The sequence below is a fragment of the Hyperoodon ampullatus genome (assembly GCF_949752795.1).
Source record: "Hyperoodon ampullatus genome assembly, chromosome: 13".
Lineage (NCBI taxonomy): Eukaryota > Metazoa > Chordata > Mammalia > Artiodactyla > Ziphiidae > Hyperoodon > Hyperoodon ampullatus.
This window is the reverse complement of record NC_136926.1, coordinates 50,119,739-50,134,896: the sequence shown is the minus strand read 5'-3', so window position 1 is coordinate 50,134,896 and position 15,158 is coordinate 50,119,739.

Sequence of the window (15,158 nt, the reverse complement as noted above, 5' to 3'; positions counted from 1 at the left end):
CAAATCTTGATAGTTTGTCTTTTCATTTTCATTTATTCAAAATATTTTAAAATTTTTCTTGAGACTTCTTTTTTGACTCATGTGTTATTTTGAAGTGGTATTTCATATTGAAATGTTTTTTGCATTTTCTAGCTATCCTTCTGTAATTGATTTCTAGTTTAGTTCCATTGTGGCCTGAGAGTATACTTCGTATGATTTTTGTTTTCTTTTAATTTTGTCTACAATGATGACCAGCCTCATTCGCCCAGACACACACAGCAGAATCTTCATATACAGCACAATTAACTGGCCATTATGACCATTAGGAGACTGTGCCCCACCCCTGGAAGTGCTGCTGTGCAGCCTGCATAAGCATCTACCACTGAGCAATAGTGACAGTGACAGGCAACATGGACACAGATGCTACCCTGTCTCTGAGCAACCTCTTAATCTGGCCCATCTACATGTCAAGCTGGGATTCTGGAGTACAACCTCATTACTCCCACCAATCCCCAGGGCCTCAAGCATCTGTGCAAATGTAACCATGTTTATACAAGTTGGAATGTCAAGCCCAGAGGCATCCAGAAGTCACCCCCACCTGACTATTTGCTTGGATTCCCCACCATTTTTGTTCTTGCTTGGCTCTGGGGGTTGGTGAGGGCAGAATGGGGAGACTCCCTTTGGCATCTTCCTACTGGAATGGACACCTAACTAGGCCTTCTGATATTCCAAAGGCATGTGGGATTCTCCAGGGTACGGAGGAAACCCCAATCCCCATCCTGATTCCTTCCCAGATCCCTGGATGGTTTGGGGTACCCCTCTCCGTGGATCATGGGGAGCAGAAGGTGAGGACACAGGGGACTTCCCAGCAAGGTGGGGGTCTCCCTACACCTGCCCATGACCCCTTTGAGGAAGACATTGTTAAATGAGCCTGCCTGGAGACCCAGCCCTGGGGCTGTAGGACCAGGCCCAGACCCTGGATGTGAGGGCAGCAAGTTTGTCCAGCAGGCCAAAGTCTGTCCAGGGCCCCAAATGTTCCACTAGGACTTGGTGTGCCTTGTGAGGGGCAAGTATCTGAGATCTCTGTGTGGCGACTCTGTTGATGCTTAAAAAAACAGCCACCCACTGGTGAGGATTGTGAATCAGCCAAAATGTGGTCTATTTTGGTGAGTGTTCCATAAGAGCTTGAGAAGGATGAATATATATATTCTGCTTTTGTTGGATGAAGTATTCGAAAACCATTTGATTGATGGTGTTGGCCAGTCTGTGTATGCCTATTTCTCTGTTTATTGTGTATGGACACTAAACTTAAACTTTTATCAATTTTTCCTTTTCTTTTAGTAGTAGATTTTTATTAATTATGACTATCTTTTACCTTTACTCCATATGGTTTATTTTTGGTGAGAAACCTTCCCTGAATTTGGTGACAGTTCTTGCAGAGCTAGCTTCATGATACCTGTGTTGTCACACAGGACCCCATGTTCAGAAGGGCTTCACATTTGGTTTCATGCTCTATTGTTCCTGTCTTTAAATTCTTAATAATTTTGTCTTTGAACTTGTGACTTGTAAGTGAAGTCTAGCTGGACAGTGAAGCATGCCCGTGAGCAGAGGAGATAAGCACAATATGCGTATCTTCCTTTCTTTGCCACTTCATCACATACAGCCTTCAAGATGCCCTATAAGCACAAAATTTTGGTGGAGCAACAATGTGTAGAGTTTTAGCCAGACTGAAAGGGAATACAAGTTAAGCACATTCCATAGAGTTAGCAGGGGTATTGAGGGGCCAGAGAAGCCATGCTTTCCTTTGTAATAGGAACTTCAAACAGAAAGAAGGCAATGGCATTCTAAAAACAAATAGCCAAGGAACTCTATCACATCCTTTCTTACTCTTGCTATCCCTCAGATTACCCAAAGGAAAAAGAAAAGAAATGATGACACAGAGGGAAAGGCAAGCATAGGGCAATCCATTGTTCTTTTTCCTCTTGGTCCTTTCTGAAGGTAGAGAATGTTGGTAGAATGTGTACCTGTACAGAAGCAAAATAAAAAAAACAGTGGAGTTGGTTTTGTACATAATCTTCAGCATTTGATAAAAGGAAAACACATATGTTTGTATGAGCTATAAATATGCATATTGTATTTTTAGTGACTTATCTTGCCCTTGTATTTGCATTGAAAACTGCTATTGAACAACATAAAGGCAAAGGATGTAACTCATTAATTTTTTATTTAAATTTTTCATTTTTCTTTAACTACTATAACAATAAATAGCAAATAAAAAAGCACAATGACAATTTAAGAGAAACACCATGAAAAAAAGAAAAGTATATTTTAGGACCTTTAACTGCACCTTTTTCCTGTCTTTTGCACAAGGGCCCTGCATTTTCATTTTGCGCAGGGCCCTGCAAATAATGTAACCAGCCCTGAACTTTTAAAGAAAAAATATTTATTATATACAACAAAGGAGTTAGTAGTAGTGAAACGAAGATTTCATTAAAACGTTTGCTGAGATTTATGATTAAACACGGTGACAGCAGCTGTGCAAGAAATTACAAAGAAAATGGTAGACTTCTTTGACAATTCAAAATTTAAAACATTTGTACTTGAAGAAAAATATAAAATTAATGATAAATTGGTAAGCTACTTGTAAAAATGATAGGTAAAGGATTAATAATTTTCTATATAATGAGTTTTTCCAAATCAACAATATAAAACATCCTAGTAGACAAATTGGCTATACTTATCAACAAAGAATTCATAAAAGAAAAATACAAAATATTAAGCATCATAGAAAAATATAACTTCACTAATAATAAAATACTGAAAAAATTTTAACAAATATATATATTTTTAATACTAAGTTGACATTGGCTGATGTGCAATGAAATAATCATACATGCCATTGCTTGGGGACAAAGCCAACTTAGCAAAGATTCATTATAGGATTGTTTTGCAGTGAGTGTGCTTAGATCCCATAGTTAATTTTTAGGACTTTTGTCTAAGCAAATTATGAGAAATGTGTTGAGGATTTTTGTATAAGGCTGCTGATTTTTTATCTTTCAGTAATATAAATAAGGTATGGTGGTGTTTTTAAAATAAGTCCACAAATGTTTTAACCACTCCCTCCAAAATGTGAAGCCTATTGAGTGAGGGCAGGACTTAGTGACTCGCTTCTGAGTAGAACATGGCGAAAGTGATAGTGTGTGACTAGGTTATAAAATGGATCACTATTTCATCCTTGCTGGCTCTCTGATTTTATTTGCTCTGGGGAAGACACTTAAGCAGCCCTGTGGAGAGGTCCAACTGGCAAAGAACTGAAGTGTTCAGTCAAGAGCCCTGTGAGTGAGTCTTAGAAGGGAATCTTCCAACTCAACAGGTCCTCCAGCAGATTGGATGCAACTTGAAATGTCAGTGGTAGATGGGCTGCTGTCTGGAATCTTTGCCAGGATCCCATAGGTGAATCACAGAGAAGATTATTATGATGTTGGAACAAAGTTTTGCCATTTTCTATGACAGAAACATCTTCTTTCCTATTGAGAAACACCTTTTGGTTTGCTACCAAGTTTTAGCAGAGACAGAACACGACTACCAACCACCAAGTTACCATGTAACCTGAGCTGCCCATCACAAGCTGATGTCGTTTGACTCACGAAGCTGTAAATCTGGGGACAAGCAGCAGCACTATATTATCAAACGGAAGAGGTATATACCAGATTAGGCTCAAGTAGTTCCTGAAGGCACAGTAAGTTGCATGAAGAAATGGTCCAAAGCTCCATGGCCTTTACCTCTACTACATTGCCTTCTTTCTCCCAACCTTCTCAACCTGTGGTCTCAGGGAGTTTTCTATGACCAACTGACTACAGAAGAAAGAGATTGGGCCTGGCTTTACCAATAGTTCTGCAAAATATACAAAGGCGAGTGGCAGCATCATGACCCTGAAAGATGGTGATGAAGAACCAAAATTCAAACTGCTTATGTTTCTTAAAAGCAGAGATCACTTCCGGGTAAGATGGCGGAAGAGTAAGACGCGGAGATCACCCTCCTCCCCACGGATACACCAGAAATACAGCTACACGTGGAACAACTCCTACAGAACACCTACTGAACGCTGGCAGAAGACCCCAGACCTCCCAAAAGGCAAGAAACTCCCCACATACCTGGGTAGGGCAAAGCGGAGAGATTCCCGCACAGAGGATCGGTGCCGAGCGGCACTCACCAGCCTGAGAGGCTTGTCTGGGCGGGCGGCGCTGGAAGCTGAGGCTCGGGCTTCGGTCAGAGCGCAGGGAGAGGACTGGGGCTGGCGGCGAGAACTCAGCCTGAAGGGGGCTAATGTGCCACAGCTAGCCGGAAGGGAGTCCGGGAAAACTCTGGAGCTGCCGAAGAGGCAAGAGACTTTTTCTTCCCTCTTGGTTTCCTGGTGCGCGAGGAGAGGGGATTAAGAGCGCTGCTTAAAGGAGCCCCACAGACGGGCGCGAGTCGCGGCTGAAAGCGCGGAGCCCAGTGACGGGCGTGGGACGCTGGGGCTGCTGCTGCCGCCGCCAAGTAGCCTGTGTGCGAGCGCAGGTCACTGTCCACACCGCCCTTCCGGGAGCCTGTGCAGCCCGACACTGCCGGAGTCCCGGGATCAAGGGGCGGCTTCCCTGGGAGAACGCACGGCGCGCCTCGGGCTGGTGCAACGTCACGCCGACCTCTGCCACTGCAGGCTCGCCCCGCACTCCGTGCCCCTCCCTCCCGCCCGGCCTGAGTGAGCCAGAGTCCCCGAAGAGGCTGCTCCTTTAACCCTGTCCTGTCTGAGCGAAGAACACACGCCCTCCGGCGACCTACACGCAGAGGCGGGGCCAAATCCAAAGCTGAGACCCAGGAGCTGTGAGAACAAAGAAGAGAAAGGGAAACCTCTCCCAGCAGCCTCAGAAGCAGCAGATTAAAGCTCCACAATCAACTTGATGTACCCTGCATCTGTGGAATACATGAATAGACAACAAATCATCCCAAACTGAGGAGCCAGGAGTCAGTGCTGTGCCTCTGAGGTGGGAGAGCCAACTTCAGGACACTGGTCCACAAGAGACCTCCCAGCTCCACATAATATCAAACGGCGAAAATCTTCCAGAGATCTCCATCTCAACACCAGCACCCAGCTTCACTCAACGACCAACAAGCTACAGTGCTGGACACCCTATGCCAAACAACTAGCAAGACAGGAACACAACGCCACCCATTAGCAGAGAGGTGGCCTAAAATCATAAAAAGTCCGCAGACACCCCAAAACACACCACCAGACGTGGACCTGCCCACCAGAAAGACAAGATCCAGCCTCATCCACCAGAACACAGGCACTAGTCCCCTCCACCAGGAAGCCTACACAACCCACTAAACCAACCTTAGCCACTGGGGACAGACACCAAAAACAACGGGAACTACGAACCTGCAGCCTGCAAAAAGGAGACCCCAAACACAGTAACATAAGCAAAATGAGAAGACAGAAAAACACACAGCAGGAGAAGGAGCAAGATAAAAACCCACCAGACCTAACAAATGAAGAGGTAATAGGCAGTCTACCTGAAAAAGAATTCAGAATAATGATGGTAAAGATGATCCAAGATTCTATATCCAAGATCCAAAATCTTGGAAATAGAATAGACAAAATGCAAGAAACAGTTAACAAGGACCTAGAAGAACTAAAGATGAATCAAGCATCGATTAAAAACACAATACATGAAATAAAAAATACTCTAGATGGGATCAATAGCAGAATAACTGAGGCAGAAGAACGGATAAGTGAGGTGGAAGATGAAATAGTGGAAATAACTGCTGCAGAGCAAAATAAAGAAAAAAGAATGAAAAGAACAGAGGACAGTCTCAGAGACCTCTGGGACAACATTAAACGCACCAACATTCGAATTATAGGGGTTCAAGAAGAAGAAGAGAAAAAGAAAGGGACTGAGAATATATTTGAAGAGATTATAGTTGAAAGCTTCCCTAATATGGGAAAGGAAATAGTTAATCAAGTCCAGGAGGCACAGAGAGTCCCATACAGAATAAATCCAAGGAGAAATACGCCAAGACACATATTAATCAAACTGTCAAAAATTAAACACAAAGAAATCATATTAAAAGCAGCAAGGCAAAAACAACAAATAACACACAAGGGAATCCCCATCAGGATAACAGCTGATCTCTCAGCAGAACCTCTACAAGCCAGAAGGGAGTGGCAGGACATAATTAAAGTGATGAAGGAGAAAAAGCTGCAACCAAGATTACTCTACCCAGCAAGGATCTCATTCAGATTTGATGGAGAAATTAAAACGTTTACAGACAAGCAAAAGCTGAGAGAGCTAAGCACCACCAAACCAGCTTTACAACAAATGCTAAAGGAACTTCTCTAGGCAAGAAACACAACAGAAGGAAAAGACCTACAATAACGAACCCAAAACAATTAAGAAAATGGGAATAGGAACATACATATCGATAATTACCTTAAATGTAAATGGACTAAATGCTCCCACCAAAAGACACAGATTGGCTGAATGGATACAAAAACAAGACCCATATATATGCTGTCTACAAGAGACCCACTTCAGATCTAGAGACACATACAGACTGAAAGTAAGGGGATGGAAAAAGATATTCCATGCAAATGGAAACCAAAAGAAAGCTGGAGTAGCAATTCTCATATCAGACAAAATAGACTTTAAAATAAAGACTATTAGAAGAGACAAAGAAGGACACTACATAATGATCAAGGGATCGATCCAAGAAGAAGATATAACAATTGTAAATATTTATGCACCCAACATAGGACCACCTCAATACATAAGGCAAATACTAACAGCCATAAAAGGAGAAATCGACAGTAACACAATCATAGTAGGGGACTTTAACACCCCACTTTCACCAATGGACAGATCATCCAAAATGAAAATAAATAAGGAAACACAAGCTTTAAATGATACATTAAACAAGATGGACTTAATTGATATTTATAGGACATTCCATCTAAAAACAACAGAATCCATGTTCTTCTCAAGTGCTCATGGAACATTCTCCAGGATAGATCATATCTTGGGTCACAAATCAAGCCTTGGTAAATTTAAGAAAATTGAAATTGTATCAAGTATCTTTTCTGACCACAATGCTATGAGACTAGATATCAATTACAGGAAAAGAGCTGTAAAAAATACAAACACATGGAGGCTAAACAATACACTACTTAATAACGAAGTGATCACTGAAGAAATCAAAGAGGAAATTAAAAAATACCTAGAAACAAATGACAATGGAGACATGACGACCCAAAACCTATGGGATGTAGCAAAAGCAGTTCTAAGAGGGAAGTTTATAGCAATACAATCCCACCTTAAGAAACAGGAAACATCTCGAATAAACAACCTAACCTTGCACCTAAAGCAATTAGAGAAAGAAGAACAAAAACATCCCAAAGTTAGCAGAAGGAAAGAAATCATAAAAATCAGATCAGAAATAAATGAAAAAGAAATGAAGGAAAGGATAGCAAAGATCAATAAAACTAAAAGCTGGTTCTTGGAGAAGATAAACAAAATTGATAAACCATTAGCCAGACTCATCAAGAAAAAAAGGGAGAAGACTCAAATCAATAGAATTAGAAATGAAAAAGGAGAAGTAACAGCTGACACTGCAGAAATACAAAAGATCATGAGAGATTACTATAAGCAACTCTATGCCAATAAAATGGACAACCTGGAAGAAATGGACAAATTCTTAGAAATGCACAACCTGCCAAGACTGAATCAGGAAGAAATAGAAAATATGAACAGACCAATCACAAGCACTGAAATTGAAACTGTGATAAAAAATCTTCCAACAAACAAAAGCCCAGGACCAGATGGCTTCACAGGCGAATTCTATCAAACATTTAGAGAAGAGCTAACACCTATCCTTCTCAAACTCTTCCAAAATATAGCAGAGGGAGGAACACTCCCAAACTCATTCTACGAGGCCACCATCACCTTGATACCAAAACCAGGCAAGGATGTCACAAAGAAAGAAAACTACAGGCCAATATCACTGATGAACATAGATGCAAAAATTCTCAACAAAATACTAGCAAACAGAATCCAACAGCACATTAAAAGGATCATACACCATGATCAAGTGGGGTTTATTCCAGGAATGCAAGGATTCTTCAATATACGCAAATCAATCAACGTGATACACCATATTAACAAATTGAAGGAGAAAAACCATATGATCATCTCAATAGATGCAGAGAAAGCTTTCGACAAAATTCAACACCCATTTATGATAAAAACCCTTCAGAAAGTAGGCATAGAGGGAACTTTCCTCAACATAATAAAGGCCATATATGACAAACCCACAGCCAGCATCATCCTCAATGGTGAAAAACTGAAACCATTTCTACTAAGATCAGGAACAAGACAAGGTTGCCCACTCTCACCACTCTTATTCAACATAGTTTTGGAAGTTTTAGCCACAGCAATCAGAGAAGAAAAGGAAATAAAAGGAATCCAAATCGGAAAAGAAGAAGTAACGCTGTCACTGTTTGCAGATGACATGATACTATACATAGAGAATCCTAAAGATGCTACCAGAAAACTACTAGAGCTAATCAATGAATTTGGTAAAGTTGCAGGATACAAAATTAATGCACAGAAATCTCTGGCATTCCTATATACTAATGATGAAAAATCTGAAAGTGAAATCAAGGAAACACTCCCATTTACCATTGCAGCAAAAAGAATAAAATATCTAGGAATAAACCTACCTAAGGAGACAAAAGACCTGTATGCAGAAAATTATAAGACACTGATGAAAGAAATTAAAGATGATACAAATAGATGGAGAGATGTACCATGTTCTTGGATTGGAAGAATCAACATTGTGAAAATGACTCTACTACCCAAAGCAATCTACAGATTCAATGCAATCCCTATCAAACTACCACTGGCATTTTTCACAGAACTAGAACAAAAAATTTCACAATTTGTATGGAAACACAAAAGACCCTGAATAGCCAAAGCAATCTTGAGAACGAAAAATGGAGCTGGAGGAATCAGGCTCCCTGACTTCAGACTATACTACAAAGCTACAGTAATCAAGACAGTATGGTACTGGCACAAAAACAGAAAGATAGATCTATGGAACAGGATAGAAAGCCCAGAGATAAACCCACGGACATATGGTCACCTTATCTTTGATAAAGGAGGCAGGAATGTACAGTGGAGAAAGGACAGTCTCTTCAATAAGTGGTGCTGGGAAAACTGGATAGGGACATGTAAAAGTATGAGATTAGATCACTCCCTAACACCATACACAAAAATAAGCTCAAAATGGATTAAAGACCTAAATGTAAGGCCAGACACTATCAAACTCTTAGAGGAAAACTTAGGCAGAACACTCTATGACATAAATCACAGCAAGATCCTTTTTGACCCACCTCCTAGAGGAATGGAAATAAAGACAAAAATAAACACATGGGACCTAATGAAACTTAAAAGCTTTTGCACAGCAAAGGAAACCATAAAGAAGACCAAAAGACAACCCTCAGAATGGGAGAAAATATTTGCAAATGAAGCAACTGACAAAGGACTAATCTCCAAAATTTATAAGCAGCTCATGCAGCTCAATAACAAAAAAACAAACAACCCAATCCAAAAATGGGCAGAAGACCTAAATAGACATTTCTCCACAGAAGATATACAGACTGCCAACAAACACATGAAAGGATGCTCCACATCTTTACTCATTAGAGAAATGCAAATCAAAACTTCAATGAGATATCATCTCACACCAGTCAGAATGGCCATCATCAAAAAAATCTAGAAACAATAAATGCTGGAGAGGGTGTGGAAAAAAGGGAACACTCTTGCACTGCTGGTGGGAATGTGAATTGGTACAGCCACTATGGAGAACGGTATGGAGGTTCCTTAAAAAACTACAAATAGAACTACCATATGACCCAGCAATCCCACTACTGGGCATATACCCTGAGAAAACCATAATTCCAAAAGAGACATGTACCAAAATGTTCATAGCAGCCCTATTTACAATAGCCCGGAGATGGAAACAGCCTAAGTGTCCATCATCGGATGAATGGGTAAAGAAGATGTGGCACATATATACAATGGAATATTACTCAGCCATAAAAAGAAACGAAATTGAGCTATTTGTAATGAGGTGGATGGACCTAGAGTCTGTCATACAGAGTGAAGTAAGTCAGAAAGAGAAAGACAAATACTGTATGCTGACACATATATATGGAATTTAAGAAAAAAAAATGTCATGAAGAACATAGGGGTAAGACAGGAATAAAGACACAGACCTACTAGAGAATGGACTTGAGGATATGGGGAGGGGGAAGGGTAAGCTGTGACAAAGTGAAAGAGCGGCATGGACATATATACACTACCAAAGGCAGATAGGTAGTGGGAAGTAGCCGCATAGCACAGGGAGATCAGCTCGGTACTTTGTGACCGCCTGGAGGGGTGGGATAGGGAGGGTGGGAGGGAGACGCAAAAGGGAGTGGATATGGGAACATATGTGTATGTATAACTGATTAAATTTGTTATAAAGCAAAAAATAAAAATAAAAAAGAACTATGCCTGGCAAAACAAACAAACAAACAAAAAAAAAACAGAGATGATCAGAGGGGTATATATAGTTCTGGACTGGGCTAAAGGGTTGGCTGGATAGTCAGGGATGTGGAAAGAATATAATTAGCAGATTGATGACAGGATGTCTGGGGAAAAGAAGTGGATAGACTTATCTGATTGGGCACCCAACATGAAGATATTTGTGTCCCATATGAATGCTCACCAAAGGTTGACCCCAGCAAAAGGGGATTTTAGTGATAAGATAGATAAGATACCATGTGTTGTGAATGTCAATGAGCCTTCTTCCCTAGCTACTCCTGCCACTTACCGACTGAGCTCAGGAAAAAGAGCCTATGCTGGCAGAAAGGGAGGTTATGCATGGGCTCATCAACATGAACTTTCATGCCTCTGGGCCAGCCTGGCCAGAGTCATTGCTGAGTATCCAACTGCCTTCTAATTTGCCTTCCCTGCTGGCAATTCTTCTTCCCAAACTATTAATACCATCTATGGGCTTACAGAATGCCTTCTCCGTCCACATGGCCATAGCGTTGCTCATGACCAAGGAAATCCCTTCACAGCAATGAGCTCAAGCTTATGGACTTCACTAATAGTACCAAGTTGCCCTGAAACAACTGATGTGACAGGTTGATGGAATGGCCTTTGAAGGATTCAGCTGTGGCACTGGCTTGAGTATAATGTCTTGTGGGGCTAGGGCAATGTCTTTCAGGATGTGGCATATGCCCTAAATCAGCATCCAGTATTTGGTACTGTTGTTTCTCCCATAGCCAAGATTCATGGGTCCAGAAATCATGGGACTGAACTTTGGACTCTGCTTGCTAGAATTTGTAATTCTAAAGGGAGGAATGCTTCCACTAAGTGAGATAATTCCATTGCATTGGAAATTGAGACTGTTATCTGACCACGTTGGGCATCTCATGACATTGACCCAACAGAAAAAGAAGGGAATTACTGTACTGGATGGGGTAAAATTTCCTGATTATTAAGGGGAAATTTGTTCCTGCTGCATAATGAGGATAAGGAGTATGTCTGGAATGCAGGAATCCCTGACCCCTGACCTTCTTCTTCCTTTTTAATTTGAATGCAGCTTGCTCTTGTGAAGATGATGCTTGTGTCTTCTGCTTTGTTGTTAGTTTTGTTTTGTTTTTTACTTTTTTCACCATTTATTAAGTGTACAGTTTGCTGAATATAGACTTACATTCATTCATTTTGCAATTATTGAATGAATAATGAACTGGGAATTTAGAGTCAGAAATTACTCAACACAGTGGAATGAATCAAGGTGTGTTTCTCTAAAATCTCAATTCCTAATTTTCCTTTATAACTAGCAATCTATTTCCAGACTAAGAAGATAAAATGATCTATGAGCAGTCACTCCTTCCCATGGTCATTTTAATTCTGTACACATTCTTCCACATTTTTGATCTTTTTTTGTTGCCCTCAGTGCTCCTTTTCTTTATATCTACCTTAGCAGTGTGCTTGCTGAACAAATTGCTTCCAGCTCTTAAAGGGAATAGACAAGGCTGCTTTTTGTCATGATTAGCTTTGGGGATTTATGAGGGAGGCTGCTCACGAAGTGTGAGCAGAAATCATCCACTGCCCATATGTTGCTGGTCCTGATAACGTAAAATCTGTGGGGTAAATCTGCACAATCAAGCTTGCATAACTATTAAGAACACTTCACTTGGAGGTTGGAGATTTTGTTTTAGGTCCTCTGGTATTTTTCTTACCAATTATTTAAACTTCAAAGAAGTTTCCGTCATATATCTTTCATTGTCTTGGAAAATATTTCAAAATAAGGTGAAAGCAGAAAGAATTCAATGGATATGGTGAGAGTGAGTTGGAAATTTGAATCCAGTTCAGTTTTCAGAAAATGCATAAGATAGATCACCTTGGGTGAGGTGGTACTTAGGATATAAGGAAATAAATGGTACTGATTTGTTGTGGGTGCTAAAGATTTTATTGGCTTCATTCTTAAGTATGGATGATATTCTGTTATTTATACCTTATATCTCTTAAAGGTATTTCAAGGAAAAAGTCTGACACAAGTCCTACAGGTAAAGTATTCTATTCCCATTTTGAAGAGGTGAAACTACTTAAGGTCAGAGAGCTAAAATGGTATGCCTCAAAGTCACTTAGGTGACAGGATGGGACCCAAAATCCAGATTCTTTCCACCTGTGTCCATGCTTTTGGTGGCTAGTTACATTTACACTTCTTTAATAGCTTGTCTGTGATCATTTCCTAGGTTCTCACATTCTGAGTGATTTCTGGCACATATGACACTTCAGAAGGTACAGAACAGAGTGACTATGGATGTAAGAATAGGGATAGGTGATAGGGCAGCTTGTTGAGAAATGGATGGAGCCCAAAATAGGGGAGTCGTCCATTCCTATTCTCTTAGGAAAAGCCAAAGTAGTGGTAGGTGAACTAGTATCTGAAACATGTAGGCCATTTTCAGTTCCTTAGTTGTACCTGAATTCACTTCCTGTATGGTTTTGACATGAGAGGCTGGTTTCTTTTGAGTTTACAACACTGTCACCTAGTTCTAAAGAAAACAAGTATTTAAGTGAGTGATCTTCAGGTAGATGATGTATATCCCACACACAGACACCAATAAGATAGGGAAAGACACGAGGCTAAAAGAGAATAAGAGAATATATAAACTTTACAAACATTGTAGACTTCATTTAAACAGAAAATGTTGATTAGCTTATGAGTAATTTTGCAATACAACATCTAATCAAATCATATTTTTAAACAAAATTGACTAGAGAAACAAAATGTAAATATCAACCTCATTATTTGGACTCCTTTGAGAATAATGTATAACACAGAGAGAGGCACCATTATATAGCAGCTCAAGAACTCAGACTCCAGAACCAAAATGGATAATGGTTTGAATATAGGCTTCACTACCTAACACTTGTGTGACCTTAAGTAAGTCATTCATCTTTCTAAGGTTCATTTTCCTCATCTGTGAAATGGGAATGATACCTGCAACTGCCTCTTAAGTTTGGTGTGAAGATTAAGTGATAGCTTGCCTTAAACGTAAGTTTTTATTACATTATATTTACTTTTTGTCACTAGTGGAACATACTATTGGCAAGTATTAGGAATATATTTATTCCCTTTGTGACTGCAAAACCAAATCAGATGCTGTGAGTGTGTGTATCACAGAAGGTGAGAGCAGAGCTGTCAGAAGGGTTGGCTTGATTAATGTTTGGGAGTTTGCAGGGCAGGTGCATCCAAATAAGCAGAAAGGGATGGAGAAGGATGGTGAGGAAGTGATTAACAAAATGTGCATATTCAGCCTAGTGGACTAGGCTGAATATGGATGGAAGCGAAGCCCCTCACAAGGTGAGATACAGGAGAAATCAGAGAAGTTCAGAGACTGGATCAAACGCTAAGTGGAGATTGGAGGTATGGGAGGTGAGAGCTGGAAAGACAGGAGATTATGCAGAGCAGGCTGAATACTGGGGCATATGCTTTTCAAAGGTGGAACAGTTGTGAATAATGACAAAGTCCAAGTTGTGGTCATGCTGAAAAGAAGGGGAGAAGGGGATAATTGGAATTAATTAATATTGGAAGGTCAAATAACCATGAAGCCAAGGTGACAGATGGGTGATTTACATATTCACAGATGTCCCCAAAATGATGGCAGAAGATGGCTTGGAAAATGAGCAGGAGGTGGAAAACTAATATCAATGAGGAAGGGTAAAGGGTGTACTAGCTAGGCAACTCAGATCTCCATGGAAGAGGGGTTATTGCAGGAAACTCAGTCAACATTTAGTAGCTAGAAGACAAGTGACACAGAGAGGCTGGGACTTGGGACCTGGGACCTTTTACTGCAGTGCTTGCACCTGGACAAGCATGTCTGCAAGCAACAGAATACAAAGAAACTATAAGGGATAAAAATCACTGCACACATGCACAGTTGGGGGAAATTATGAACAACAAGATACAGAAAGGCCAGAAACAATTGACACTTTTGAGGTGCCGGGAGCAAAAGCAAGGCACCGCACATGATCCCAGCACACAGCACCACCAAGGGGGTGGGAAGACCACCTAAGCCACACCTCTAGCCCAACCCCCTAACCTGTCCCTACCCTCAGCCCATTTAAGGAACCAACCCACGAGAAAGGGCATCTGTTACTTGTTTTTTCTCCCTTGTGCTGCAGCACAAGTCCCAGTAAAGCCATGTCTGAATTCCTTATCTGGCCTCTTGTCAATTTCTATTGCTTATAGAGTCCAAGGACCAGAGTCAGGAACAACAACCCCTTGTCCTGAGGCATTTCAGATTTCTGAGAAAGAGTCTGCACTTGAAAGAGGTTGCAGGAGAGCAGTATTTGGAGGGGGAAACCAAGTTTAAGAGAAGACTAGGAGGCTAAGAGGGTGGAGGCTGATGATTCTCACCTGACTGCATTAGAATCGCCCCCAGGGCTTTTAAAAATCACCCAGGCCTGAGAAGAGTTGCCAATACTGTGTAATGACCTCTATGGGAATAGAATTTTAAAGAGAGCGGATGTATGTATATGTATCACTGATTCACTTTGCTGTACAGCAGAAACTAACACAAT